The sequence below is a fragment of the Engystomops pustulosus genome, chromosome 3, assembly GCF_040894005.1.
Source record: "Engystomops pustulosus chromosome 3, aEngPut4.maternal, whole genome shotgun sequence".
Classification (NCBI taxonomy): domain Eukaryota; kingdom Metazoa; phylum Chordata; class Amphibia; order Anura; family Leptodactylidae; genus Engystomops; species Engystomops pustulosus.
Genome location: NC_092413.1, coordinates 115471604 through 115488025, shown reverse-complemented (window position 1 = coordinate 115488025; position 16422 = coordinate 115471604). Strand labels below are relative to the sequence as shown.

Here is a 16422-nt window from a genome sequence, read left to right as displayed (position 1 = left end):
CAGGGTGGATTAGATGCCCGTGGGTTCTGTCTCCTGAATACGCAGGGACCTGACCCGTTACCTCCTCTTTCATTGGCCATTATTGGCCCCTCGGACACTAAAAGTGCCGACTCTGTATAACTATATATGCCCTCTTTTTGTGCCATTGACCCTAATCTATTCAGCGTTACACACGCATATAATTTACAATGTACCGCTTTGCATTACACCGACTGGTTCTAGTAATATGAGTGACAGCAGAGCATTAGTGACGTTGGTCTCCTAGACAACGGTATAGCAGCATTACACCTCCTTTGGCTTGCGTTCCATATGTGCGTATAACGCACGGAGGCTATCGGCGCGCTCACAGGCTGGTTTTTTCCCTCTGCAGCGCGTGGATGGGATGGTGAGATCCTGGAATCTTTTGTCATTGTTTTTGATTGTAACACTGCACTTAGCACTTTATAATACACAATCTTGATGATATTTGTAAAATCAATGGTATGTACTGTACCACAGCACATGCACTTTCACTATGTATATATTTATTGATGATTTTGTGGATATTTAATGCCTATCATGTTTGTAAATTTAGACGGGATATGCAAATTAGGGGGCGGGGCTACTTAATCATGTGATCACTCTGGTATATATATGAGCTCCACTGTCTTCACTTGGCTTGAAAAAGGCTCCCTGGAGCCGAAACGTCGCTGCTTATGTACTTTAATGTACTCTAACATGGAATAAAGAACACCACTTTTTCACTGAATACCTTGGAGTGCTGCCTATTTTCAATTACCTACCTCTGGAGGACCTAAAGCCTGGTTCTGAGTGCCTGCACCCACCACTGCTATTTCTTTGAAGTGCTGTTTTGGACTTTCCCTACGTATATATATATATATATATATATATATATATATATTGTGAGACACTGAAGGGGTTAACTGTGGATGGGCGGTATGTTTCCCCAAGGTTTTCATACTATGCGAGGCCTGAGTGCTGAGGTTGTGTTGTCCAGCACCTCGGACACAGGTGATGGGAGCAGCCTAATCAGTCTGCATAAAGCTGCCGAGCAGAGCTGAGAGTGTGGTCTCTGGAGAGTGGAGTCTGGAGAGCACGCAGCCTTGACCTCTGTGCCTGGAGCAGCAAAGTATTTTGTTAGTGGTGAGTCAGAGAATCACTGTATAGTTAGCACCCTGACGGGTAGGATATTATTTTGTTTTGTTGCCTGAATGTGAAGGCTGTTTTATTTTGTTCCTGCTGCAATAAACGCAGGCTAGACCTGTTTTGCACTGTACCTTGGTGTCACTGTCTTGAACTGCATCACAGCACCCCGCTACCACGGTCTCTACTGGGCCAAATCTCCCACATATGGTGCTTCGGATTGTGGGCAGTTCAAAAGACACACACCTGAAAAGGCTCGCTACATCCTGCAACATTGCATGGCCTGGGTGAAAGCTGCAGGCAAATTGCAGCATAAAGCCAAGATGGAGGACTTTATTAAGGCTATGCTCCAGCAGCAGGAGGAGACGTCCCGCCAGCAGCAGGAAGAGTCCCAGGCTAATCGACAGCTGCAGCAAGCCATGCTCCAGCAGCAGGAGGAGAGGTCCTGCCAGCAGCAAACCATGCTCCTGCAACAGCAGGAAGAGTCCTGAGCCATGTTCCAGCTGATGATGGAAAAGTTTTCTGGCATTATGGCAGCACCGCAAGTGACGACTACTGAGGGGTCCCATACTGGTTTGCAAGGGTACCCGGTTGTCCAGCATTCCTCACGGGCTGCAGTGCAGAAGGCGTTACAAAAGATGACGGCAACCGACGACGTGGAGGCGTATCTCACTGTGTTTAGAGCGAGTAGCTGAGCGAGAGGAGTTACCAGCTGAGCAGTGGGCAGATGTCCTGGCACCGTTCCTAACAGTTGAATTGCAGAAGGCCTACTACGACCTGAGTGAAACGGAGGCCTGTGAGTACCACCAGCTAAAGGCGGAGATTCTGGCTCGTCTTGGCGTCACCATACAATTTCGTTCCAGCCGGGTCCATCAGTGGGCATACTCTGAAAAACTACCCCCGCGCTCCCAAATGCACGACCTGATCCATCTTGTCCGGAAGTGGCTACAACCCGAGGACTGCACTCCAGCACAGATGGTCGAGAGAGTGGTTCTTGACAAGGTCACCTGTTCTCTGCCCTCTCGGCTCCAGCGATGGGTTGGACAGGTCAGTCCCACAAATGCTGAGGAACTCGTGTCCCTAGTAGAGAGATCTCGGGCTACGCAGGATCTTCTACTTATCTCTCCCACACGAAGCAGTGCTAGTGACAAGACCACTAAACCATCTGGTAAGACTGCTACTGCAGAAAAAGGGAGACAGGTCAGGTTGGGAGGGGGTCCACTGGGGGGCTTGGATACACAGAAACCCAGTGAGGCTCGTGACAGAGGTCATAGCCGTATCCAGTGCTGGCGATGCCATGAAATGGGCCATATTGCTGCCAACTGTCCCCTGTCAGTGGAGCCAATGGACTGCAACCAGACCCGGCGAATGTCACTGTTTGCCCGGCCGGTTCTGGCAGCCGAGTCAGTCACGGATGCTGAACCCCAAGTGTGTATGGTCACAATCGGTGGTCACACGGTGGAAGCCTTGCTAGACTCAGGAAGTCTGGTCACCCTGGTGCGGGGAACTTTGGTTGATCCTGGACTGTACAGTGGGCGTAAAGTGGGAGTGTTATGTATACATGGGGACACTCGCGAATATCCCACTGCCGTCATCAACCTACATACACCTTGTGGTACTATCACCCATGAAGTGGGGGTGGTGGGGACCCTGTTTCATGAGGCTATTATCGGCAGAGACTTACCGGTGTTTTGGGACCTCTGGAGACGAAGACCCACCTCAGGTGCTATTACAGATAATGGACATCGGATATGCCCGGCCTTGGCCCCTGAACCCTTCGAGGCCAATGTACCCACACCAGCAGTAGGGGTGACCCCAGGTGATGAATTCTCTCCCCTAGAGGTCCTAGCTGGTGAGTTCGAGGGTCACGAGGAGGGGGCCGACATGCCGGACCTTGAGATTTCCCGTGAAAATTTTGGGGCTGCACAGCTACAGGACCCTACCTTATTTAAAGCACGGGAGAATGTTAAAGTGATAAATGGGGTACTCCAAATACCAGGGGCTGACAAAATATACCCCGAATGGTGATTGTTGGGGAACTGTTGTACAGGGTTGACCAGATACGGGGTGAGGAGTTTGAGCAACTTGTAGTACCCCAATCTCACCGTAGGCTGGTGCTAGATTTGGCACACAAACATGTGCTGGGAGGGCACTTAGGTGCTGAGAAGACCCGAGAGAGAATCCTGCAGAGATTTTTCTGGCCTGGGGTATGGGAGGAGGTAAACCGGTATTGTAGCTCCTGCCCTGAGTGTCAACTTACTGCCCCGTTGTCCCACTTCCGGAGTCCTCTGCTCCCATTACCAATCATAGAGGTGCCGTTTGAACGGATTGCAATGGATTTGGTTGGCCCCATAGTCAAATCCACAAGGGGGCACCAGTACATCCTGGTTATCCTGGACTACGCTACGCGGTATCCAGAGGCGATTCCATTAAGGAACACCTCCTCCAAAAACATTGCTAGGGAGCTGTTACAGGTATTCTCCCGCACAGGCCTCCCCAAGGAAATCTTGACTGACCAGGGTACCCCTAGAGTAATGAAGGAGATGTGTAAATTACTGCAGGTTAAACAGCTCCGCACCTCTGTATATCACCCCCAGACAGATGGCCTGGTCGAGAGGTTTAACAAGACTTTGAAGGGGATGCTAAAGAGGGTGGTCAGCAAAGATGGGAAGGACTGGGATTGTTTGTTGCCTTCATAGAGAGTAAGTTCTTGGCAAAATGGCAAGGTCCATATGAGGTCATGGAGAAAGTAGGGGAGGTCAACTACAAGGTATATCAGCCGGGGAGGAGGAAACCCGAACAGATATACCACGTGAACCTCCTAAAGCCATGGAGGGAAAGAGAGTCCCTCATAGCTGTGGGAGTAGGAAAAGCATCTGTCCCCAAGAAGGTGACGCCCGAGGTAGGTGTACCCGATGCCAAGGTGCCTGAAGTACGGATCTCGGAGTCCCTCTCCAGGGCCCAGATTCAGGAAGCGAAGGAGTTTGTGCTTCGAAACGTTGATGTGTTCTCTAAGTTACCGGGTCGTACTTCAGTCATCAAGCATGACATCATAACCGAACCCCACATCCGGGTACACCAAAAACAATACCGGGCCCCTGAAGCATGCCGGCAAGCCATAACCGAAGAAGTCAGGCAGATGTTAGACCTGGGGGTTATCGAGGAGTCTAAAAGTGACTGGTCGAGTCCTATTGTGTTGATTCCCAAGCCTGATGGTTCCCTACGGTTCTGCAATGACTTTAGGAAGTTGAACGAGGTATCCAAATTTGATTCTTACCCCATGCCTAGAGTTGACAAGTTGATAGAACGACTTGGACAGGCTAGGTTCTTCTCCACCCTTGACCTGACGAAAGGGTATTGGCAGGTACCCCTTACTGACAGGGCTAAAGAGAAGACAGCTTTTGTTACCCCTGATGGTCTATTTCAGTATGTGGTACTTCCCTTTGAGCTACATGGGGCCCCTGCCACATTCCAGAGGTTAATGGATCTCGTGCTAAAACCTCACCGGAGATATGCCTCGGCCTACCTGGATGACATCATAGTCTATAGTAACGATTGGGAGAGTCATCTAGCCAAGTTACAAGCAGTGGCAGACTCCCTGAGGGCAGCAGGGTTGACAGCGAACCCCCAAAAATGTGCGCTTGGTCTGGAAGAGGCCCGTTACCTGGGGTACTGTATTGGGCGAGGGGTCATCAAACCCCAAGTAAATAAAGTGGAGGCGATACAGCAGTGGCCACGACCTGTGAGCAAGAAGCAAGTGAGGGCTTTCCTAGGCAAAGTGGGCTATTATCGCCGATTTATTCCCGATTTTGCGACAATAGCGGCACCCCTGACTGACCTGACCAAGGGTAGCGGGTCGGTAATGGTAAAGTGGAGTGAAGAGGCTGAGGGGGCGTTTCAGCGACTTAAGACGGTTTTGTGCGAGGGACCGGTACTGATCACCCCTAACTTCACCAAAACCTTTATTGTACAGACTGACGCTTCTGACGTGGGTTTAGGGGCTGTCCTGTCCCAAGTAGTGGAGGATGAGGAACATCCTGTGACATTCCTAAGCCGCAAGCTCACACCCCCTGAGAAGAACTATAGTATAGTTGAGAGGGAGTGCTTGGCGATCAAATGGGCTCTGGAATCCCTGAGGTATTACTTGATAGGGCGACAGTTTACGCTAGTAACCGATCACTCTCCCCTCACCTGGATGAGTCAGGCTAAAGAAAGGAACATCAGGGTCACAAAGTAGTTCCTAATGTTACAAAATTTCAAGTTCACGGTAGAACATCGAGCAGGAAAGCTGCATGGGAATGCTGATGCCCTGTCTCGTACCCACTGTCTGATGGCAAAAAGTGTTCGCCCCTACAGGGTCAAACAGAGGGGGAGGGTATGTGAGACACTGAACGGGTTAACTGTGGATGGGTTGTATGTTTCCCCTAGGATTTCATACTATGCGAGGCCTGAGTGCTGAGGTTGTGTTGTCCAGCACCTTGGACACAGGTGATGGGAGCAGCCTAATCAGTCTGCATAAAGCTGCCTAGCAGAGCTGAGAGTGTGGTCTCTCTGAGTGGAGGCTGGAGAGCACGCAGCCTTGACCTCTGTGCCTGGAGCAGCAAAGTATTTTGTTAGTGGTGAGTCAGAGAATCACTGTATAGTTAGCACCCTGACGGGTAGGATATTATTTTGTTTTGTTGCCTGAATGTGAAGGCTGTTTTATTTTGTTCCTGCTGCAATAAACGCAGGCTAGACCTGTTTTGGACTGTACCTTGGTGTCACTGTGTTGACCTGCATCACAGCACCCCGCTACCAGGGTCTGTACTGGGCCAAATCTCCCACAATATATATAACGCTATTGTAGGCCTAAGAAAGCCGGTTGGGTTCTTGTATGCCTAGTTTCTAACCTACACTGACAGCACACAACTGGATTTTAAGTCACTTTAAGTTTTGAAAAAAAAAAAATCGTCAGACTGTGCCTAATTCAATCAAACCCCTAATAAATTGTCCCACTTAGGTGTTTGAGATGGATATGTGTGTCACTAAGAGCTAAATATAACGTTCGCAAGTCTCCCTGCAAATTCCTCACAATATGGTACGAGATGCACTACTAGTGCCAGCAAGGCCAGCCACAAGCAAATCAACAAAATATATATATATATAACGCTATTGTAGGCCTAAGAAACCCGGATGGGGTCTTGTATGCTTAGTTTCTAAACTACACTAACAGCACACAACAACTGGATTTTAAGTCACTTTAAGTTTTGAAAAAAATCGTCAGACTTTGCCTAATTCAATAAAACCCCTAATAAATTGTCCCACTTAGGTGTTTGAGATGGATATGTGTGTCACTAAGAGCTAAATATAACGTTCACAAGTCTCCCTGCAAATTCGTCACAATATGGTACTAGCTGCACTACTAGTGCCAGCAAGCCCAGCCACAAGCAAACAAAAAAAAATATATATATAACGCTATTCTAGCCCTAACAAGGGCTGTTGGGCTCTTATAGACTCACTCCTGCCTAACAATAAGCTAATATAACACCCTAACGCTATCTCTGCAGCAGCAGCAACTCTCTCCCTAACGGCATCCAGACAGAGAATGTTCCGAGCAGCGCGGGCAGGGGCTAGTCTATTCCAGGGTCACCTGATCAGGCCAGCCAACCACTGCTATCGACATGTAAGGGTACCATGTCATGCTGGGTGGAGTGCAGAGTCTCCTGGCTTGTGATTGGCTCTGTTTCTGGCCGCCAAAAATCAAAACGGCGGGAGATGCCATTTTCTCGAGCTGGCGAAGTATTCGTCCGAGCAACGAGCAGTTACGAGTACGCTAATGCTCGAACGAGCATCAAGCTCGGACGAGTGTGTTCGCTCATCTCTAATCTTAACCCCTTAACGACCTGGCCTTTTTATGATTTTTCATTTTCATTTTTCACTCCCCACCTTCAAAAATCTTTAACTTTTTTATTTTTACACTTAAAGAACTCTGTGATGGATTGTTTTCTGTGTAACAAATTGCACTTTATAGTGATGGTATTGAATAATCCATGCCATGTATTTGGAAGCGGTAAAAAAAATCCAAATGCAGTGAAAATGGAGAAAAAACACATTTGCGTCATTTTCTTGTGGGCTTGGATTTTACGGCTTTCACTGTGTTCCCCAAATGAAATGTCTACTCTTTTCTTAGGGTCGATACGATTACGGGGATACCAAATTTCTATAGGTTTTATAATGTTTTCATACATTTACAAAAATTAAAACCTCCTGTACAATATTTTTTTTTAATTTTGCCATCTTCTGATGCTTATAACTTTTTTGTACTTTGGTGTCATTTTGTGCAACTTTTAATGACATTTTCAATGCCACCTTTATTAAGACTGTATGACATTTAATGGAATTTTTTTGATTTTTCAAAATGTCAAAAAAGTGTAATTTTCTACTTTTTTTTGGTAATTTTCCATTACGGGGTTAAACGCAGTGAAAAACGGGCATTTTCAGACGTGGCGATTCCTAATGTATTTATGATTTTTACTGTTTATTTATATTTATACCAGTTCTAGGGAAAGGGGCTGATTTGAACATTTATGTTTTTTTATTATAATTTTTATTTTTTTTATGTGTCACATGGAGAACAACAACCCACAACTTGATGCATGCATTAGTCATACTCATGTGAACAGTGCCCAATCGAATGCAACTGCAAAAAACTATGCGGGACGAATGAACAGCAAACCCCCTCCAGGAGGACATCTAGGAGAGCAGGGAAGAAACACAGGAGGCAACACAACATATTATCCCAACATGAGAAAAAATAAGACAGGGACGATGAACAGGAACTAACAGTATTGAATTTATCTGCATGCATAATAAGTAAAATGCAAATATCGATTCTAAGCAAAGATTTAAAGTATGTGCTGACAAAGAGATTTAATTTTTACTCATGGATGTGCAAAAATGTATTAGAGCTTTGACTGTAAAAAGTAATTTTTTTGCAATAGACAACCCCAGAACATATAGGAGCATGAAACAATATGCTCCATACAAAACTGAACTGAAAACCTTAATTTTCAGGAACAAAGTACTGAACTTAATCTACAACAATGTATGGAAGAAGCACAAAAAATTAGTATGATGGAAAGGCTAAGAATTCAGATTTCTACCCAATCTCATCCATAACTACAGATTTTGTTGCCCGTAGAGTGTGTCAATAGGAGACATGGTTTCTCCATCAGTTTATGATATTAGAAGGAAATCATAAGCCACTACATGACTATCGAGTAAAGACTCTTATCCATGTGGAGGAAACAGATGTAATGCATGCAAATATATGATACCTAATAAAACTTTTTGCTTCCTTTATAGGATAATTAATGTTTTTCCATTTCTTTAATGATTAATTGCAACAGCCGTTTAGTCATATACTTAGCTGCCTGTGCACAATGGTGCATACAGTATGTCGGCAGGAAAATCAGACCATTCAAGGTAAGAATATCAGAACATGTCCGGGATTCATGTAAAACAGATTCATTAACAAATGTTGCACGTTACAGCTATTGAGAAACTTACCATCCCCAAAAGAGAGAGAAATATATTGGGTCCTAAAATTGGATCAATGAAAGGTCTAAACAATAGATACAATGTGTTTTTATTAATATGTACAAAATGTTTAAAGTATATTTGAAACTATGCATTAAGTTTAAATAATTGTAGCATTTGTTTGTTGTCTTACTAACTGTGCTGGTGCATTAATCTCAACGATGTAAGTATGAAAACTATTTAAATGATTATTTTACTACTAGCAGATAGACAATGACTAAGAACCACACACCGTAATGTACAAAACGGGTAGGCCTGCTAAGCGATTTTATTATTGAGCATGCATGCTCCACATGCTTTGTATTTTTTTGTATTTTTCACACAATGAAGGATATGAATTTTTAAGAAAATAACACAAGTGTTGGTTCTCTGATATATCTGCTTAAAATCAATTAACACCTGTTTAAAAAAAAAAGAGAGAAAGAATTAAATTTAGAAATGCATTGATTTCATTATTATTATATGAATTATTATTATTATTATTATCATTATTATTATTATTATTATCGGTTGTTGAGTATTTAATACATAAATCTACAGAGGGCAGTCATAGACCCTTAAGGAGTTTATAGAAGCGGTGTTGTCAGTGGCTGGTCAGCTATCTATACATACACTGGACCCTTCAAAGCCCAAACTATGGCACATGTCACTACAATTGTGCACTTTCCCCTGTAACTTGGGTAGCAGAGCAACCCCAGTTTCATTGGAAAAGTGTATAAAATCATTTAAAAACATTACGTTTGTAAGGGTCTGATATGAGGTTACCTACCCACAACAAGTGTAGGCATACTTTACACTTGTCATGGTAGGTAACCTGAGTTATACATGTTGTTAGGGTCTAGTGTTGTAGAGAGGCAAGAATCCAGCCGCAGTGTCGTAAATATTGTTAATGATAGGGATCATTGCTGCAACACAGACGCATAATTAAGAGTTTAGTTGCTGGTTCTGTTTGGCTATCTACAAATAACTTGTATCTTTACATGCCAAATGGTTTAAAATGGGGCATGTTTTCTCTCTTTTTTATTGAAATACTTCATTACTGCAACATGTGTTTTTAATGGATTGCAATAAATATTGATATTTCATGCATAGTTGGAAATATTGACTCCATGGGGCACATTCACTAAGGGTCGCACAGTGCACTTTTGTCGGACCGTGCACGTTCTTCATGGGGAAAATAGGCTTGCACAAGTATTTAAGAAGTGTCTGCATTGAAATTGTGTCGCAAACGACCCTTTTGTGGTGCAGCTGCACTGGCTTCCATGCCACACAAATTAGGGGACGTGCCGAGGGACCGTCTGCCTGATTCGGACCAAGCGTCGTATTTAAGTTTCAAATTATGTTGCACGCCCTATGTTAAAGGAACACCACAAAAAAGATGGTGAAGTCTGTTGGACCATTGCGGGGAAGCCCCAGATTAATGATTTCTTAGCAATCTTAGTGAATTGCCGCACGCAGCATAATAGACAGACAATGGACTTTTAGTGAACTTGAGTGACCTTATAAATAAATGTGCCCCCATGTGTTTAACAATTTGTTTGCGTTAAAGTTCATATTTAGGGGGGATTTACCATATGCTGGCGCCCATTCACACTGATCAAAATCGCACAACTCGCTACTTTGCTCTCTGTGTATCAAGTTTCACCAAGGCAGCTAGATGAAGTGGAAAGATTCATGATGTAGATCAAACCATTAAAAGTTTAAAAAGTGATTATTCCAATTTTACATTTGGAGGTAGGACGCTTGGATCTGTTTGATGATGTGAATGTAAATACGATACAATAATACTTTAAAATTCTTATGTACATAGCGTCCTGGCCATTGTACACACAATAAAGACAGGGTTAACATTGCAACTAAGTAAATACACTACGAGAGACACATCATTCTTGCATGTTGCTTGTTACTCAGGTGCTAGTTCCTAAGTTGCATACAGACTTGGTAACAGAACAGTGCGATACAGCACAATACAGGTTAATATGACCACATTACATAGCATATGGGGAAATGATTACAGCACGAAAATATGCTAGCCACAGACACAGGCTACATGCCTAGGTATTACTACAGTAGGGGTGCCACTGCGACACAAACAGTGTTGTGTTGAAACAATGTTGTGAGGCTTGGGGCTTATGTCAGAATGGACACTGCCCACAGCTCCACTTTTGCCAGGTACTGGCACTTAAGCTGCCTAGTGCCAGCTACTTTTGGAGCATGGTGCTGGTTCTTAAGTTGAATTTGTATGTAAGTCGGAACTGTATATTTTATCACTGTAATCCCAGCCAGAACTTTTTTGGTCTCTGTGACAATTGGATTTTAAAAATGTTGGGTTGTCATAAGAATCAGGATTAACAGTAAAGCTTCATTACAGACACCAGTGATAACTGTTATAGCTGTTTATTGTAGCCTTGGACTAAAGTACAATAAATTACCAACATCCAGAGGTCCGTTTGTAACTAGGGGTCGTATGTAAGTCGAGTGTTCTTAAGTAGGGGACCACCTGTATTACAGTTTTAGTCATATTATGTGGATTTATTTATGTGAACATATCAATAGGGCACATTTGGGAACTCTACCCATGTCCATCTAGTACATTTAGGAGATGTGAAGGTAAATTCTGTTTGGAACAATTTTTTTGCCATCAAAGTCAAATTTTAAGTATTTTTTATAAAATGTTTCAGTTTGAATCAAAATTGCATGAAGGCACCTATGTCTGTAAACTCTTTGATGCAATTTTGAAAACGGGGCAAGTGTCTGCTTTCAGAAAATATCGGTCCCTGTCCCCAATGGGCCTCACACTCTAATCCACCTACCAGTAATTTTTTGGAGTGTGGGAGGAAACCGGAGGAAACCCACACAGACATAGAGAGAATGACCAAACTCTTTGCAGATGTTGACCAGCGCTGCAAGGCTGTAGTACTAATCACTGAGCCACCATGCTGCCCATCAATCTCCCTATCTTCCAATAAAATTCTCCAAAATTACAGTTTATTTTATCATATTAAAGGGAGCCTCTTGCTGACTGTGACTGGTCATAAAATAGTTTTATTTTGGGGCCCCGCTTTTAATTTTGCCCAGGGTCCCACTTTGTCTAGAACCGGCCCTGCCTATATAATGCAGTAATGTGCAGGTCATGTGATAACATGACATCAGTTAAGATCCTTTACCTGGGAGGATGTGAGTAAATGTATATTTATCTTGCTACATTAATCTGCACCTCCCATCCAATAGGACTGTGAATGATGTAATTACAGGTCCTGTTGCAGATTGCTGTGTGCTCCTGAACTCATTTTTCATCACACTTTTGCAGTGAATCACAGCTAAAACATGATGAAACCAGCCCAGAGGCAGTCATTCCCCCGGGAAATCTCCCAGTGGGTTGCTTTGCCAGTCCAACCCTGGAAATAATCGGAACTCTTGTCTATGCACAATAAATTGTGTAAAAGCCTTGAAAAATTTCGAGTTTCTACAGTTATTCTTGAATTCATTGCTATATGATGATCTTTGCTGTTTTGTACATTTTAAATTATGACTTTTGCTTCCAACATAATTTTTCAATTGTCAGTAATATGTTAATTAGAATTAATGTTTTCTACATAAAATAAAAAATGAGTTTCGTTAATAAATGTATTCCAGTAAATAATTGTTATACTTTTAATAGCAATCCATCAGTTGGATTTACCGTATTATGGCATACTAACTTGTGGAAAAACATTGTCCAGATGTATGGAGCAAATTTACAGTATCAAGTTGCAGTATATAATTGCAAGATTATGGGGCAGATTTATCAAGCTGTCTAAAAGTCAGAATATTTTAAGTCGCCCATGGAAACCAATCACGGCTCACGGTAAAATGAAAGCCGAGCTGTAATTGGTTGCCATGGGCAACTAAGAATATTTTGACTTTTAGACAGCTTGATAAATCTGCTCCCTATGTGTTTAAAGGACATCTACCAGGATGAAAGACTGTATGCAAATGAGCCCGAGGGGCTCCAGGCTCTATTAACACTCTCAGGCTCATTTGCATACAGTCCTTCCTCCTGGAGGTAGATGCCATTTAAACTCAAGTTCTCCTATTAGATTATATATATAGTCACATATGTATCATGTTCAATAGCAATAAGTAGCAGGATTACACATAGTAGTGGGTGACATAGCATTTTTTAGCAATATATTGTTTTACCAATATAATATTCCACATGTAAGAAAACTGGAGACATTTTGTGAAAGAAACAAGAAGATGATTTATGATAACCTTTCTTTAAAGATCATGCAATTAAAGAGATATTCTTACCCTTTTACCAACTTTATGGAGTGCAGACACCTGGGCATCACATGATCCATCTTGACTGAAGGAGATAGTTGGCATCTGTGGAATAAGATCACTACAACGTTGATTATACACTGCACAGTGTATGCTGTGCCTAGAGATGCTGTAGTATGAAGTGTCAATTATCTGCCGCATGTACAGCACTATATTAGGTTTTTCTTAAACTTTTCTTTACTGCATACTACTGTCATAAATAATATTAAGGTTTATTCTAAGATTTAAATAAGCATTTTAAAGAAATCTTTGTTGATCTGGTTGGCAACTTAATAGATGTGCATTTCTACTTAGAATAAATACTAATAATTTAAAAGGTTATATGCTGGATCCACATTCTCCACTTAAATCATATTACATTCAGAAACGCTTTTGATGTTCGGATGCCATGCATGACGCTTTGTAATGCTTCCAACTTTACTGAAGGTAAACATTCCCAAAACTGTCCTTATATTCATATTTTATTTATATCATGTTCTATGATATTCTGTGTTTTTGTGAAGCTGATTGATAGGGATCTTCAGTGTAAAATACATTAAAAGGTTTGTGCAAAATTAGAAAATTGTGGCTTTCTTCCAGAAAGTGCTATACATGCCCAAGGTGGATTTGTCTAGGTTAGCAGCTAGTTTAGGGGAAAGGGAAAGGGCCTTCATCCCCATTATTATCATCGTTGCATTTTTTATGTCAATACGAGCAGTAAAAGTGTGAATAGAATTAAAAGGAACCTGTCACCAGGGGGCCTTTGGTCAAGCAGGGGACAGGATTCCACAGGCACAGTAATGTATAATCAAAACATGTTTTTTTTAAAAAAAGCTCTGACTTCCATAGTTTTTGAAATAAACTACATTAAACCTTACCTGCCAGCTTTCATATGCAAGTCCCAGGAGTGTGTGGGCAAACTAGTTGAGCCCCCCTCCTGAAATAAATGATTGTCAGCTACTACTACTTGCTATGCACAGATAGCGTTCAGACCACAAGATGCAGCAGAGGAGGGAGGAGGAGGAGGAGGAGGAGGAGGAGGGAGGCTTGTTTGGAACAATGAGGAAAATGAGCGTTTACTTCAGGAAGGTGGGGATTCCTCCTCCTCCCTCCTCTGCCTCATCTCCTGGTAGCCAGTCTCCATGCCCTGTGTGCATGTAAAGTATTAGCAGCTTACGTTCAAGCATGAGATTTGCTTGCTGTGGTTAGTGAGGTGAGGAGGGAATCTTGATTGATAAGTAAAGAGAACATGCGTTTACATCAGCAGCTGGGACTTTGTTCACACACCACTGGGACTCGCATATGACAGCTGGCAGGGAGCCAGGTAAAGTTTAATATAATTTATTTTACAAAAATATAAAACTCTTTTTAAGAAGACTTTTTAAAAACATGTTTAGATTATACATTATTGTTTCTGTGTGTGTCAACCTGTCACCCGCTAATAAAAGCCCTCTGGTGAGAGGTTGCCTTTAATATTTTTAGCATGCTTTCATGCCTTCAGACTTCCTCTGAGCTATGTAAAGGCAGATACTTTTACATTCTGTATTATTCTGCGAATCATATAGCTTTCATTTAGTGTCTCTTTTCAAACTATTGGTGTTAGGAACCTAAGTCTGGCTGCAGATGAACATGGTGGTCCATTTCCGCGGATAACACACATTACACAAGATGGGAGTTCTTGCATCATACAGAAATATGGCCAAACTGCATGTGATTGAATCCTGATATGGGTTTTGTGTTCAGCCAGCTTAAAACCCATTAACAGCAAGTGAGCTAAATCTGAGAAACTCACTTTGTGTGCTAACAGGATTTCCAGACTAAATTAAGAATCACTAAAGTGACTGGGCAATGATTGGCCAGGGAATCCTGCAAGAGCACAAGACTAGTTTCTATGACCAAACTTGTTATAATAAAGTTTACTGTTTTAATACCACTATATATCTTTCTTGTCTGTTGAATGACTTAAGAGGAGTAAAGTGATTCCATACTATTTACATAAAGCTTGTCTTTAAACTCGATTGTTAGCAGCAGACTTACTACTGTTAGTTGGATTGAGATAGGGTGTGGGTGATAGACTGCTTGTTGAATTTCAATTTAAGATTAAAAACTGAGTGAGTTGTCATCATGATTTATATTTTATTGCCTAATATAGAAAGGCTCCTGTAAGAACATTTTGTGGTTACCATGAATAACAAGACACAAATTTGGAACGATTGCATTACGTAAATATCAGTTCCCTGTCAAAGAGACACAAAATTCATCAGACAATTAGTAACACTAGGAAGAGGTGAAGAATAGGTATAAAACATAACTTTTAATAAATAAAGATGGAAAAAAAATTGCACAATACACAGTATATAAAACCAAGGCTCAATAAAAGCAGCAATCACATACTGGTACAACAGCACAACAATACTGGCAAACCTAAAGAGTGTGGAGCTACCCAAACACAGTGAAGTGAAAAAAGGAGCAGATCTTATCTGTCTTCAGAAAGCAGGACTATATATGGGCAATTATAGATAGAACATACCGCCATATAGAGTATCCCAGACCAGGAGGAGATGAGGCACTGGACCTTGTAAACCCTATGGCTGCGTTGTCCCTAGCTCCATATCATAACTCCTGCCCTGACAAGGAGAGTCCCAGGGAGTCCCTATAGATATAAGAAATAACTAGTATGTCCTCACAGAAACCCCTGTGCGTTTCCAGGATCACAAAAAGTGGGCCTTTAATCAAGGAAGCTAGACAAATTGTGCGTGGACTGTGGCATGCAGGTCACATATAGGTGCATGACAGTGGTGTAATATGAAGCGGCATAGTATACCTTCCACTAGGCTAATTTAAGCACGCAGCGATAATGTTGAACACACCCTCCTCAGTGGTAATAGCCATTCGCAAATCATGTTTAGTTTATTTAGGTTTAGTAGAGAAGGGAGGGTGGAGACAAGTGGGTTTTGTGATGTCAAGACTTAAACCAATCGAGTTAAACTCCACCTACCTGTGTCGAGTCGCAATAAATATTCAGTGTACCGATGGGCGCCACACCATAAACACATGGCATGCAGCAAGAAGTGATGACTAGTTACGTGCCTCTATCCAAGATCACGTAAGAGATGCAATCACAAGATACAATCGGGGGGAGGAGTCTCAGACCCTAATGTGGTTGCAAATAGTTGCACAGCAATAATCAATGTCGGACTAACATTAGGTAAATCCCACAGTGGTGTACAACCCTAACGGCAAATAGTAATGTGTGTTAAAGATACCTTTGCACTGCAAAAGATACATTACCCTATTGATCATATAACAAACTGTAACATTACAGAACCGATGCAGTACATAGAGGAAAGTTGTCAATTTGAACTGATACGATGTAGGCATAATGCAAAACACTCAGGA

General features: G+C 42.4%; 1 long non-coding RNA gene across 1 annotated transcript in view; it reads right to left on the bottom strand.

The window, feature by feature from the left end:
• Nucleotides 1–14010, bottom strand: part of LOC140120543 (uncharacterized) — a 60172-nt gene extending 46162 nt beyond the window's left edge. Inside the window, exons 1-2 of the long non-coding RNA XR_011853855.1 lie at nucleotides 13902–14010; nucleotides 13015–13089 (exon numbers count right to left, since the gene is read on the bottom strand). This is a non-coding gene — a long non-coding RNA (uncharacterized lncRNA). The remainder of the gene's footprint in view (nucleotides 1–13014; nucleotides 13090–13901) is intronic.
• Between the last annotated feature and the right edge of the window lie 2412 nt (nucleotides 14011–16422).